The sequence below is a fragment of the Camelus dromedarius genome, chromosome 36 (genome assembly GCF_036321535.1).
Source record: "Camelus dromedarius isolate mCamDro1 chromosome 36, mCamDro1.pat, whole genome shotgun sequence".
NCBI lineage: Eukaryota > Metazoa > Chordata > Mammalia > Artiodactyla > Camelidae > Camelus > Camelus dromedarius.
Genome location: NC_087471.1, coordinates 10,933,438 through 10,947,524, shown reverse-complemented (window position 1 = coordinate 10,947,524; position 14,087 = coordinate 10,933,438). Strand labels below are relative to the sequence as shown.

Here is a 14,087-nt window from a genome sequence, read left to right as displayed (position 1 = left end):
ATGTTGTTTAAGCCACCCAGCCTGCAGCGAGAGGGGCCTGAATTCTCTCCCCTTGCTCACGTATTGGGAAGGGCTATACCCCCACAGGAATGAACTCCAGGCCCGGAAGTGTATGGGACCCCCTCTTTCCTTGCTCTGCCCCCACTCAGCGCTCACACCCATCCCACATACCCAGGTAAAAACGCCTCAGCTGCCAGGGCCTGGGGGGAAGGTGGGGAAGGTCGTGGAATTTTCCCAAGTCCTAATCACTGAGTGGAAAACACGTTTATGTCCGCTGCTCCTGCACTCAGAGCTGGCGGGGGATGACAAGCCCCGGCCTTGCACCAGGACGCTGGCAGCTGCGGGCCACTTGGAGAAATGCCCACTTGATAGCCTCAGCCTCTTCATCTGCAGAAAGGACAGAGCAAAGCTTACCCTTTGCTGATTTCCTGAAAGAGAAGATGGTGTAACCTACTACCCTCTTTTAGCTCCTTAGGAAAGAGGAGTCATCACACGGGCCCATTAACAATAGGGGAGCGAGCCCTTCCTGTCTTTCTGTAAGTCAGTGTCGGGGAGGCCAGAGGTGGCCAGACCGCAGCCAAGGCGAACTAAGGGAGCCCCATCGACACGCCTAGGGTGGGAGAGAACGGCTCTCAAACTACCAGCCCCACGGCCAGCAGCCCATCCCGGACACCCTGGCATCCCCTGCTCGCTTGTTTCCTCATTCCTTCTTTGGCAGAGGAGACTAGACACAAGGGTTTATAAGAATGTGTGCTCATTCATTCATTCACTTCTACAAGCACCATGACTATACCCTCCGTGTTCCAACCCTGTGCTGCACTGGGGGCGTTTCCAGGGGTAGAAACGAGTAAGACATCGTCCCTGGTCTCCCAGGCTTGGAATCTATTAGGAGAGATGGACAAGAGATCGGTGACCTCAGGGTGAGGTGTCAGAATAGCATTTTGCCTCGGATGACAGGGAAGCATAGAGGAGGGGCAGCCATTCAAGTTAGAGGAGTGGCTCATGGGGAGAAGACAGTGGAAATACACTCAGGGAGAGATTTGAGGATCAGTGTGTTCTAGGACCCAAATAGGTACATCCAACCAGATTTATTAAACACGTCTCTACTCCCTACTAACACTTAAGATGATCACACAGGTGTAAATACCCAGCCCAGAGCCTCGTGTTTTGCAGGCACCAGAGAGATTCATGTGGGCATGTTTGTATGTGAGTGGGTTTTTTAAATCAAACGGTTCTTCTGACGGCAAGAAGTCTTTTGTACAGACATAGTGCAGAAGGACTAAGATGTTTAAAATTTTGGATCTGAAATGTGTTTTAAACTTGGCCTCTGCCTGGTTTCTTTGGGGCTCCATCTGATTTCTCTTATTAGACTCTAAGTCCCACAGGACTGAGTTGTTTGCAAGGCAGGGCTTCAGGGTAAGAGGGCCAGGTTGAAGGGTGGGGATGGTGGGAGGTGAGAGGATTCCATAGGCGCTCTGGGATGCTGTTCATCCCGAACTGCCAACACGTCATTTTCCCCCTTGGAAAACTTCAAAGACAGTCCTCCCCCTTCAGTGCATGAGTCCTGACTTGCAAAAATGCAGAAATGCCCAGAGGGGAAACTGGCTCTGAAAACCAAGGTCAGGTCCAAGGAGAGCAGAATGGGTCCTACAGAGAGAAAGCAGGATGAATCCGGCTGAGGTCAGGGTGCACCGCAAAGGGTGGGGATAGGGGCTGGTCTCTGCAGAGCTCTCGGCCCCAGGCTGACCTGACCTTCCCGGGACAGCCAGCCCACCTGGCCTGTGTGGACCAAGGCCTTCCTGAGGGGCAGGGAGAGGAGTAGCACTGCTGGTTCATCCTGCCAGTGTCCTGTCCGCTCACACAGCCCTGACTCCGGGACCCCGGGCCACTGACGAGGAATGTATCCCACTGTCTCAGTCCATTCAAGCTGTTCTAAGAAAACAGCACAGATTGGATGGCTTATAAACAATAGAACTTTACTTCTCACAGTTCTGGAGGCCAGACGTCCAAGATCAAGGCGCCAGCAGATTGAGTGTCTGGCGAGAGCCTGCTTCCTGGGTCATAGCCCCTGTCTCCTTGCTGTGAGGGAGCTCTGGGGGTCTCCTTATAAAGGCACTAACCCCATTCACGAGGGCTCCACCTCGAAACCTAATCAGCTCCCAGAGGTCTCGCCTCCTAAAACCATCACATTTGGGATTATGATGTCAGCATATGGATTTGGGGGGGTACATTCAGACCAAGCACCTTTCCACCATTCGGAACATTTTCCTTCTTTTTTCCTCTTTCTCCCCTCCTCCTCCTCCTTCTCTCTCTCTCTTCCTTTTCATAAGCCGAAGGCATCATCGCAAACAACCATTTTCCAGGAGGGCTGATTCTGTGCACTAAACATTTTGATCCGATCATGAAAGTGGCTCATCAGGGCGTCGTGCAGAAGTGATTTCTCTGTGTGTTCACTGCCTTTCAGCGGGCCCTTGGTTCCCCTCACCCTTAGTCACGTTGTCAGCCTGTCTCTGGGCGCCTGCATCTTTTTTCCTCTCCTTGTCTTCTGCCAGTTCTCTCTGTGGACCAGAAGCAGTCCTGGTCCTAAGATGTGAATGCAGTGACAGCCGACCACGGCTGCATCCCCGCCAGGAAGTGCTCTGAGTCTGTGCCTGAGGACAGTGGCTGGACCGCGGGGCATGTTTGTCTGCTCCATGCTCCGTCTTGTTTTCCTAGTGTCAGGTTCCAAACGGAGCTACCTCGTGTTGGGGGAAGACAAACAAGGCAGCTAAAATATTCAGAATGTATTGTCCTTGGGGTACCATTCTTGGAAAGGGAATGAAGACCCACAGGCCCGCTTCCCCCAGAATCCCTCCCTTTTTTTTTTTTTTTCTGGCTTATTTTTAACGACTTTTAGAGAAACAAAATTAGAATCATATCATACATACTAATTTTCTATTCATTTCACTTCACATGGTTAACAACCACTCCACTGTCTTTCATGATTTGGGCTTGTTTCTGCCACTAAAGCACATGCTTCTAGTGGAGGTTTTCTTAGTGACTGAACATCAAGTTCAACTTCATCCCTCTGTGTGACAACTCCTCCTCCTGACCCCCACCTTGGCCTCTGCATCATCAGAGACAGGCTGGTGGAAATGAAAAGAATAAACTCATCAACCACTAGGAGTGCTGTTGAGTTCGTGAAGCAAGTGGACATCAGGGCAGTGCTTCCAGAAGGGGCAGGGTTCTCCTGCAGGCCCTGGACTTCTTCATCCCGCCTTCAGGTGGGGATCATCACCCCCTGTCCTGGATTAAAGCAAGGCAGAGGACAAGCAAGCTGGCCCCAGGATGTGGGGTGCAGCCTTGTCCATGAGTGGCTCACCTGCTGGCTCTCACTCCAGCCTCAGGGCAAGCCCCCAGGACACTTTTCTCCGGCTAGCTGGCCTCGACTTCTTTCTGACCCAGACCTGCAGTGTCTGCCAGACCCTCCCACTTTCCAGTTTCTGGTCCTGCCTTCTGCCCAGCAAAACATATTATATTCAGTGGGAAGGGGGTATCATGGAATCGTGCATCAGAAGATGTCAAAGCTTGAACCTCTCACTCCAGTAATTGACAAGGTTTAATTAGTAACAGAGCCAGGACTGAAGACTGGATGCCCTGGTTTCTACCACCCAAGGCTCTTTCCATTGTTCAAAGGAGGCGAGGCGATGCTCAGAGGAGTCTAGAAGGCGCTCCCCTGCTCGTCAGGGCTGCTTCACAGCTGTCATGAGTAGCATCATTTCTGCTTTCCTCCCAGGGCCGCGCATGCCCAGAGAGGCCTCACTCCAGCTGTCACTCAAATGTGCTGGTGCTGAGTCTGGAAATACTCTGCGGCCTCTTCTAGATGGTGATTCTTAGAAGTGTCCAGAAGATAAGGCTGCAAACTCTGCCGGAGATGTCACAATGGAGAGAAGTGTGCCCTGGTGACAAGAGCCCATGTTTGTGTGCAGCATTCTTGGCTTCTTAAACAAACCAGCAAGCCCAGCCTGTAATCAGACCCACCCCTAACATTCGAGAGATCCAAAGCCAGTGCACAAATGGAGGCCCACATGCCATGTGTCTAAATGTTTGAGAGTTGTAAACCAAGCTAACAAACTGTTAGACAATGTTTGTTCTTCCCTCTGGGCTAAACAAACACATCTTTATAAAAACCTCAAAGGTAGGTTCCACTTCCAAATACTTGGACGCCTGGAATGCCAGAGGTGGGAGGGTACAGCCTTGGCCCCACCTGTGGCCTGCCTTCTTTCTTTTCCCACAGAAGGGCCCTTGTGCTCACACAGGGGAAGCCCCATCCTGAGAGTCCAGCCTTCACTCATGCTCCAGAGACCAGGAAAGAGGCCTGTGCTGGCCCGAGTGTGGGCCTGGGGGTCCTGGATCCTGGTACTTAGAGCACAGAGCAGGGAAGGTGTGGACTTGGAGTGGGCGTGGCCTCTGGCCCCATGGCCACCGTACCTGGAGGAGACCCCGAGCAGGGCTGTCTAAAGCATGGGGTCCCAGGCAAGCCCTCTTGCCCGTGTCTCAGGACAGCACTACTACCATGAGTTCCCTTTTACAGATGGTGTACCTGCAGCTCAGAAGACTGGAGTGACTTCTTACAGACACACACCAGGAACAGGAGAGCCAGGGCTGGAACCTGAGCCTGCCTGCTCCAGCTGCCCCGCTGTGCCCCTTCCCCACGCTTGTCCGGCAACACCTGGGAAGTGCAGTGAGCCACTCCCCGCAGGGGGCTGGGCTTCCTCTCACCTCTGGTAAGATGGACACAATCTCTGTATCCGTCTCCTGGCCTCCTGTCTTGCCCCCTCATCCATCCAGATGTTCTAAGACACCAAAGCCATGACACGCATCCTTCTTAACCGGCCGCCTTCAGGATCACATCCAGAGACCTCACCTGACCCATCTCACCCTCTTACACTCTTTACCTTGACCGTGGTCAAGCCCCTTGGGGCCTGCACTCACTCTTGCAAATGCCCTCCCTGCCCTGCTCCGTGCCGGGCCTCCGGGCCACCTCTCCCAGCCAGCTCTCTCATCCTGCTGGGCTTAGATGGCATATGTCACCACCTCACCTCCAGTTCTAAGGGGGGTGCTTTGTTAATGGTCTTCCTACACCAGTAGGCTGCAGGTGCCGCGCCCTGACACTTCACAGCGGCTGCTACGGAGCGAACTGCCCATAAATGCTCGTTGAACTAATGGGTTCCCCACAGGATGGGAAGCTGGTCCCCATCTTCCTTCTGGGCCTCAGCCTGAATCAACTCCTCCTGAGAGATTAAGGCAGCAAAGAGCCATTACCGTTGCCAGCATCAATGCCTCCGGATGACAAACACTTCCTGGATCCTCTTGAAATGCTGGGCTCACGATGGAAAAGTCCCTGCTAAAGGCAGATGGTGAAAGCTAGCGGACTCTGACCCGGGCCTGCGAGTTCTCACTGCTCCCTGGAGCGGGGGAGGAAGTCACCACCCTCTGTGCCTTCCGGAAATAAGGCCAAACAGAGATTGCTTCTTTCTTTCCTTCTCTCATTTAATGAACAGGGACCACATTTGAATCACCAGGAGGGATTCACAGGAGATTGAGACAAAGTAGTTTGTCCTTGAGTAGCTTAAAAACTCCGGTGGGAACAGGTGAGACTAATTTAGAGAGTGCGTTGTGCGGTGGGAGTGACAGCGGCAGAGACCCCCCCCCCCCCCAGCTGTGCATTCTCTGCATTCCCTGGGGAAAGGTGAGTCCTTACCACGGTCTGCCAGGCCCAGGGCACCTGACCAGCACCTGTGCCTGGTCACCTCTCAGCATCATCCTCCCCCATGGTCGTTACCCCCTGCTCAGTGCACTCCAGCGCGAGGCCCCCTTGCTCTTCCTTGATTGTCTCAGGCGTGTGTGCTCCCAAGGTGCCTTCGCACTGGCTGTTCCCTCTGCCTGGACACCCTTCCCCCCAGTACCTCATGACCAGCTCCCACCTCTCCTTCAAATCTTTGCTCCAAAGTCACCCTATTCATGAGGCCATCCCTGGCCACTGCGCTTGGACTGAGCACATTGTGGTCACTAAGGCTGCCTTGCCCACTGCTTGGAGGGACAACGGGGTCAGTGCGACGCAGAACAAAGTGCCCTAGCTCGGGGTCAGACCGGCTGAGTCTAACCTCTCCATGTTTGGTGTCCTCCCAGGTAGGACAGGGAGGCTCTATCCAGGTTCTTCTCTTGCACAGGACTCCTGTAGGATCAGAAGAGACATCATCTTCCTCATCTTGCCTCTTGAAAGTCAAGTTGGATCCACAGGACTGAGCCAAAAGGCAGCTCTCGAATCAGTGTGCTGTTGCCAAGTCCAGACTCACTCTCCTGGGCTCGGCCCAATGTTCTGGGGTCCAAAGGGCCAACTGGAGGGGAAGAGCCCCAGGGTGGCCCCGCCGCCCCGCGCTCCAGTCCGGCCTCATAGCACCACACATAAAAGGCAGTTCCAAACAGAGCAGGAGACCTCAGGTATGTACCCAAACAGAGGCCATCCTCTCATTATGGTAGTGTTTCTTGAGGTTGCTTATTGCAAAAACTCTTCATTGTCAAAAACTTAGAAAATTAATGCAAGCCTATAGAGGAAATTTTAAATCCTCTGTTATCCCACCACCCAGAGATCACCACAGCTAATATTTGAATATACACTCCAAATATTTTTTCCATACAGATTAAAGAATTAGATACTAAATATTAGAATTAAAGGTTTCATAATGCCTTATTTACTCACACATTTGGTGTTCCAGTCTTATTTACTGAGAATGAAATCATTAGCATCTTCCTATGTCATCAAATATTTTTTGAGAATATTATTTGCGTGGCCACACACTAGCCAAAGCTGGAGCTCTAACTGTAACTCATTAGACCCCTGCATGTGGTTAGACATGAGAGTCGAGACGGTTCCAACAGAGACCAGGCTATTCTTCCTCCTCTTTCTCATCCCTCCCTCCCTGACCCTCCTGGTCCTCATCACTGACCACCCTCCCATCCAGGCAGAATGCGGGGCATGAGAGGAAGACCCCATCCGTGCCCTGGACAGGCTGCCTGTCTGTGTGACGACAGAAGATAATGTCCCCACAAGAAACAGGAGCTCTGTACCAAAGGAGGGGCTGGGAGGGTGAAGACGGGAGAAAGCATTTCCAGATGGGGTGGGACGGCTGCACCAAGAAGACACACGCTGGGGCCGGACTACACTGGTGAGTGGTGGGGCAAAGCCTGAGTGTTCAGCACAGGGTCGCATGGCCAGGGCCAGCCAGCTCCCCGAGTCGGGACCAGGTCTTCTGCCGGCAGACATGATTCCTGCCCCGCAGAGCCTACAGTCTTAGAAGAGACAGACACTAATCCAATAAGCTCACAAATAAAGATAAAATGACAACTGGTCCACAAGGGAGAGGTAAGTGGGGCAATGGGGTCATGTCACCTGGGGTTCCCTCAAGAGGCAGAAGTGCAGCCCCTCCCCCACATGTGGGAGGAGCGTCTGTCTGGAGAGCAGAGTGTCCAGCGACACCGGGCCCAAGAGGCAGACAGAGCCAGACCACACAGCCTGGCGGCCAGGCCGGGTTTTGATCCTGGGAGGGATGGGAGCGGCTGGGGGGCTGTAAGCAGGGGGAAGTGGGGATCAGATTTCCATTTTGCAGAGTTTGCTCTGGCTGTGGAGGAAGAGCTGGCTCAGGGGAAGGGGTGGGGAGCCAGGATTGGGTGCAGGGCAGCGGGCAGGGGCTGTTGCTGCAGTTGGGGCAGCTGACACGGGCCAGGACAGTGGCAGAGGGGATGGGAAGAAGTGGGGAGACTGGATCCGTATTTAGGAGCTGGGGTCAAGGGACTGGGTCGATAACGTGACTCTCCAGAAAAGCCCTGCTCAAGTACACCTGCTGGTTTAGAAGCATCAGCCCGTTGGCATGAAGAGGTGTTCCCATTAGCGGGATGTCTCCTTAGACAAAGTCCCTTAGCGGATGTCCTATTGAAGTGGGGAAGGAAGGAAGTAGGACCACCCGGAAGGGGAGTTGCAGTGAAGGATGCAGACACCAGGGGACAGCACAAGGATCTCGAGCATCTTGGGGGCTGAGTCCCACAGAAAACAAGGCCAGCCACCTGGGGTCAAGTCACTTTGCAGCCCCACGACTCAGTGTGTACATCTGTCCTGGAAATAATGACACCTGCCCTGCGTCCCCAGTGCTGTTGTGAGGATGACAGATTAGGTAACTTTGAAGGACCCCCGCAAACCCCAAGAGTCTAGGCAAAGAACTTGGCCGTGTCTAGCTTGCCCTGAGAGTGAGGCCAACTTCCAGTAATCAGCCCTGGGGTGGGAGGTCCCAGGAGAAGGCAGACCCAACCCCACCTCCCAACATGACCTGGACTGGAGTCCCCCATCTGCAGTCAGGACTTATCCTAAAGCCCAGGCTGGGACAGCTGTGGCTGCTGTCCTGTGTGTGTCATGGTGCCTGGAGCCCTTGGCTCTGGTAGAGCAGGGACAGGATCGTAGAATGCAGCTCTCCAGCGGTTGACACAGTACAAGGTATTCTATGCCCCGAGGCAAGCTGTTCTTAGTGGGGGAAACACATGCTCTGGGGCAGGCTTCCCTGGACTACTCCCAGCCGGTCTGGGAGACAGATCTGGGAGAAGGTCTGTTTCTACTTAGCCTCTCTGAGCTTCAGTTTCCTCATCTGTGAGCTGGAGATGCCCACATCTGCCCTGCCCAGTGGCTGTAATGGGGTGGCACGTGCTAGGCACTGGGCCCGGGCGTTGCCAGCTGGTAGCTGGAACTCAAACCGCTGGTGGGTGGAGTGTAGGCTCCGGGCTTGCCCACCCGCTGGAAGGGGGTTCTCCAGCCCCCTCCACGCAGGCAAACTGCTGACAGTGGCAAAGCCACGTTGCCATGCTTGGGGGAATACTGCCTTGGTTTCGGGTTTTGTTTTGTTTGTTTGTTTTTTAATCTGTTTGGGTTTGGTTTCGTCTAGGGTTTGGCCATCGCGTGTGGTTTGCTTCTGCTTGCGGCGGGGCGGCTGCTCGGGTTCAGGTCCTGGCCGGGAACGAGCCGCCTGGAGGGCTTTAGGACCCGGCGCGGGTCTCCCGGCCCCGGCGCGTCCCGGTCCCCGGAGCCGCGGGCGGAGAGGCTTGAATGAGAGGCTGGAGGGGATCGCGCCTGAAAGGGCTCGCGGTGGAATAGCTCCGCCGTCGCCAGGCAACCGCCCTGACGCAACGCAAAAAAAAAAAAAAAAAAAAAAAGTCCCTTAAAAAAAAAAGAATAGTGCTGAGAATTCACAGGAGCAAGAGAGAAAGGGAGGCAGAAGCCGGCTCAGCCCCGAAGCTGGGGCCAGAGGCTGCCGAGCGCGGAGCCCGCGTCGAAAGGAGGAGGCGGGGACCTGGGTGGCACCCTTGGAAGGGGCCTCCGGGTGCCCCGGGAAGGTGGGTTCGCGGCAGGGCGGGGACGATTTCAGGGCCGGGGGTCCGGCTGCGGTGATGTGTCTGTGGCGGGCGGCATGTGTGATGTGTCCAGGGGAGGGAGCTTAGGGGCGCCTCAGGTCCCCAGAGCAGGCAGTGGCGCGAGCAGCCCGGCCCGGGGCTGAGGGAGCACCCATTCCAACGTCCGCTGGGGTGGACACCCTGCACCTGCCCGCAGGAGACGGGGTCCTGCGTCACCGGCTCCTGGGGGCTTGTTCCCCTCAAGGGGGAGTGAGACAGCTCGGCCAGAGTCCATCTCCCATGTCTGGGCTGGCCCTTTCCGGGTTAAGATCTGGGTAGAGGTTTGGGGTTTGAGGTCTGGAAGGGAGGAGCCCCACTCAGTCTCTCCAAGTCGACTCCCAGACCGCTGGTCACCTCCAAGCCCACCTTGTCCCCTCTGTCTACTTCAGGCTCAGTAATGTGGGCGTTCCTGCTCCTAGGATGCAACCCCTAACTCAGGAGAAGTGACTCAGGGCACTTGGGGCCGGTGGCTGAGGCCTCAAGGGCTGAGGCCAGTGCAATCAGAGGAAACTGCTCAGCTTGAAGGGCCTGGGAATGGGCAGGTCAGCTCTGAGGCCGGGCACCCTGTCACTGGGAGAAGGTGGGAGGGTCTGTGGCTCCAGGCAAGGGGGCAGGTGTCTCCATGCCCTGTCAGGTTGGGCATTCTGTTTTTCAAAAAAAATCCTTATTGCCTGTATCTGTTTTTCATTCCTCCTGAGAAGATCTGGAAGGGGGCGGAGGGTTGTTCTAGGTGGATGGGCCACAGCCACTGTCAAAGCCACAGGTCTGTTCTCCCAGATTAAGTTTACACCAGCTCCCAGAGGATCCTGGTGGATCCCAGGCAGGATGAGTTCAGGTCCCACCAACAGGACAGTACCCAAAGTGCCAAAGGGAGGCGTGGCTCTAAAGCAGCTTCCCTTCTGATGCCCCAGAGACAGTCCCGCTGCCCACAGTCACGGGATGGAGGGTGGAGAGCTGAGCAAAGTCCTGGGAGAACAGAGGTGGCCGTAGCACCTCCAGCCTGACCGCATCTGCAGGATGAGAACTTCTGCTAGTGTGTTTTTAAGGGATTTTGCAAAGCAGCCACAGCTGTACTTGGAGTGCATATAGGTGATGGCAATTGTCTCCTGAGTGCATTTATCAGTCAGACACTGCTTAAGAACCCTTCACACCCACTGGTCATTTTATCCTCACCATCGCCCTTTGGGGGATGTTATACCCTGCTTTTGCTGATGGGTCTCCAAGAGATTCAGTAACTTGGTGCAGCTCATGGGGCTGGTGAAGGAGCAGAGAGATTCAGGCCCACGTGCATGACTTCTAAGACAGTGCTCTCCAAGGAAGGCTGCTTTTGGAGATCCGAGCAGAGAGGTCCAGAGCGGGGACCTGTGACCTGTGAATGCCCCTTGCCATCTTGAGGGCCCTGTGGAGCCAGAAAGCCATTTCTTGTATCAGGAGCCTGAGAGGCTCTGCATTGGTCCTGGCTGGCTTCAACCCGGCTCCCCTGAAGCAGAGGGAAGGGTCCTCCCTCATCCCCCTCTTCCTCCTTGCCCACTCGAAGACCCCCAACTTCTCATGCACTTGGCTCCTGTCTCATCCTCTCAATTACATGCATGGATTTCCACTAAATTAACATATCTACCAGCTTGGCCTCCTTCCAAGGGGGACTCTGGCAAGGAAGTAAATTAAGGCGGTGCCTGTTTGCTGAGAGAGCTCCACTGAGCCCCGGGCCGATGAAGGAGAAGCTGCTTGTTGGGCTCCTCACACATGCAGGCGGCTTTCTCTAGGTAAATTTTGATCGTGGAAAACTCCCTCGGCCCCCTAAGAGCGTCTGGAACCCCCAGAACCCTCTGGGAGCTGTATTCTCCCCAGAAATGCCTCTTGGCTTGCCTGGGATATAGAGCTATTTGCAAAGGTGGAGGATGAGTGATGATCAGAGCAGTTTGCCCCCCGGTTTACAGGCTCGGGGTGAGAAGTTCTCACTCACGAATCCGACATCCTTTAGGATCAACTTGGATGGCTCTTAACATGCACGTGTGCCCCGGGATTTGGATTGGGGTGAGGAGAAAGGAAGGAAGGCACATTCTGAAGCAGACTTCGAAGGGGTGAGCATTTGGCTACATCAAGGGCAGTGGGCATGGGGGAGCCAGAGGATGCGACTAGAGATGGGAAAGGGGTTTAGAAGGAACTTTGCCATCAGCCTGGAGAGTTGGAGCTGCGTCAGGAGGTCAAGTTGCCAACATGAGTTAGGAAGACTGCAAACGTTAGCTTTTACGTGGTTATGACAGCCGCCCTGGTTCGTGAAGGCCTAGTGTCTCCATGCTTGTCTCTGGAGAGATTCGGGAGAGGAAGGAAAGAAAAATTAAAGAAATGGGCAAGAGGAGAAGTTACAGGTGTGAGCTGCCCCCCACCAGCCCCTTTCCTACTGATGGCTACCTGACACCCCTCAACCCCACAAGGCTCATGCATGAAAACCTCCTTAAGGAAGGGAACCCAGGGCGCAGCAACCATCTCCCTGTGGGCACACCCACCCAGGAAGTAGGCAGGCAGTGAGCTCCCAGCATCAGAGGCCGCTTCACTCCCGGGCCCCTGCCCAGCAGCCTTCGCAGAGCCCTAGGAAGGGGTGGGGGTTCGGCTTCTCCAGGGGGAAAATATGAGTCCCCATTTCTTCAAGGTGATCTTTCCAGGATGGCCAGAAATTCCCCTCGGGTATCCTGATCCAAATGTGGGAGCTGGTCACGCGTTCCTGGAGACTCTGTCATAGGTCTTGTCCCTTACGTCCTGAAAGGCCCAGCTTAGATCTGGTTTCCAGGTACGTAATAGGCCCAGGCCACGACCTCCCTGGCGGCCACAGCTCAGGGCCCACGGAAGGCTGGTCAGCGTTTCCTCACGCCAGGAAGCCAGCAGGGCCTCTGAATGTGAGCTGGGCACTTCATCCCTGGAAGGCCAGCTGGGGAACTCCCAGGGTGAGGAGGATCCAGGAAGGTTCTGGAAGGTTCTAGATCAGGATCCTTGACCAGGAGGCCACTTCAGGCCCTGGTCACCCTTGTCCATCATCAAGGTAAAAGTGACACTGTCTCCCTCGTCCTGTGAGCATTTACATGTGCCTCACCCTGGGGACACCGCCTTACTGTACACTGACCTACCGTTTTGGTCTAAAATCTCAGATTTTGTTGTGTTGTTTGTTTCTTTGTTTGATGGCAGCCACTGAAAACTTTGAGGAAGGTGAGAGCCAATCTCATTATCAATCCGAATGAAAACAAGGCTCAGACTGAATTCTGCCACACGCGTAGACATTTCCCCAACACTGTCTGCAAACGGGCCCTGCAGAGTTCAGCCGGCCTGGTCTCTGGGCTTGGTGAAGTCACAGTCACCTGTCTCTCTAAGGTGCCGACCACATCTCCCCCGAGATCTCACCAGATTCTTTCACCTTGTTCTTTTAAGAGTCAAGAGTGGCTCAGTATTTGTTTGGCCCACATACCTTGAATACCTCTGTTTTCACCAAGGAGAGAGCATTTCTAACATTACTCTGCTAATTATCCAATGTCTGCTGTTGAGCAGAGAGAAAGACAGCCAGGGGCCTACCAGAGCCCTGTCAGGAGTGGGGAGTCTGCATGAGGCTGCCGGCCGGGGTTAGGGGGTCCCAGTTTGAACGCACCCTTGTTGAATGCAGCCAGTTGCGGCTGGCCCGGTGACACCACACGGAGTTTCCCACCGGGTCTGGGAAGGGCTATAAGATCAGTAACTGACATCCCACCTGGAAAGCACATGACAGCGGCCCTGCCCTCAAGGAGTGCGGAGTCTGGTCAAAGTTGCCGGTGAGGAAAGACAATTTGTGAAACCCTGAGTCCCGAGCTGACTGTCAGGTGATGTTGTGCTCCGTCTGGAGCACACAGAAACACAGAGCTAACTTTAGTGGTTCGGCAGCCAGGGAGAGGTCCAGCCAAGGGCTGTCGTGGGCAGGAGGTGACAGTCCTGAGAGGCATAACTAAGAATTCGCATCTCCTCTGTCTCATCGGATCCTTCCAAGACTTTGCAGTAGGTTCCATTGTGATCCCAAGGTCATAGAATTAGTGTCAGGGCTGAGCTATCAACCCACGTCCATCAAGACCCAGCCCTGCCCCATACCTAACCCTCTCCATCTCTTCCTCCTGCTCCTGATCCCTTCCCTCTGTAAGGGGTGAACTCAGGCAGCTCAGCGGCCCAGCTGTGATCAGCTCCAGCCGACAGGAACGGGGAGCCAAGTCACACATTCCTACTTTCTCTGCTGCCTGGGCCCTAGAGAGGGTGCAGGGCGGCCCCTGGGCTAGCTGCAGGCAGAGCTGGAACGGTCCCCGCACCTCTGCATCCTTAGGACGGGCCCTGCCCATACACAGGGACACTCTGAGGTCACGCCCTCCCTGGAGGTCAGCACGCCCAGGCCGAGTGCGCACGTGAGGCAACCTAAGCAAGCGCAAGCACGTCGTGCAGCTTCTTAGGAAGTCCTTGCGACACCCTCGGGCTTTGGATCTTGTGATGCAGAGTGAAACAGAAAGGCAGTCGTCCAGCAGTTCCCCAGTTGAGCTGGAGCTGGTTGCTTCTGCTTATTTGAGATTGGAGGCAATTATCCTGTGGACTCGGCTTGTTCAAACCCTGCC

The 14,087-nt window shown here is 54.8% G+C and overlaps 2 protein-coding genes across 3 annotated transcripts in view; one reads left to right on the top strand and one right to left on the bottom strand.

Moving 5' to 3' along the window:
• Window positions 1-5,397, bottom strand: part of BLK (BLK proto-oncogene, Src family tyrosine kinase) — a 53,147-nt gene extending 47,750 nt beyond the window's left edge. Inside the window, exon 1 of the mRNA XM_064482502.1 lies at window positions 5,305-5,397. The gene's annotated coding sequence lies outside the window, so the exon portion shown is untranslated. The remainder of the gene's footprint in view (window positions 1-5,304) is intronic.
• Window positions 5,398-8,939: 3,542 nt separating this feature from the next.
• FAM167A (family with sequence similarity 167 member A) overlaps window positions 8,940-14,087 on the top strand; it is a 36,642-nt gene continuing 31,494 nt past the window's right edge. The window contains exon 1 of one of the 2 annotated variants that reach the window (XM_031442119.2): window positions 8,940-9,417. The gene's annotated coding sequence lies outside the window, so the exon portion shown is untranslated. Of the gene's footprint in view, window positions 9,418-11,060; window positions 11,556-14,087 lie in introns of those variants that run through there. The other variant, XM_064482499.1, reaches the window with a different exon arrangement.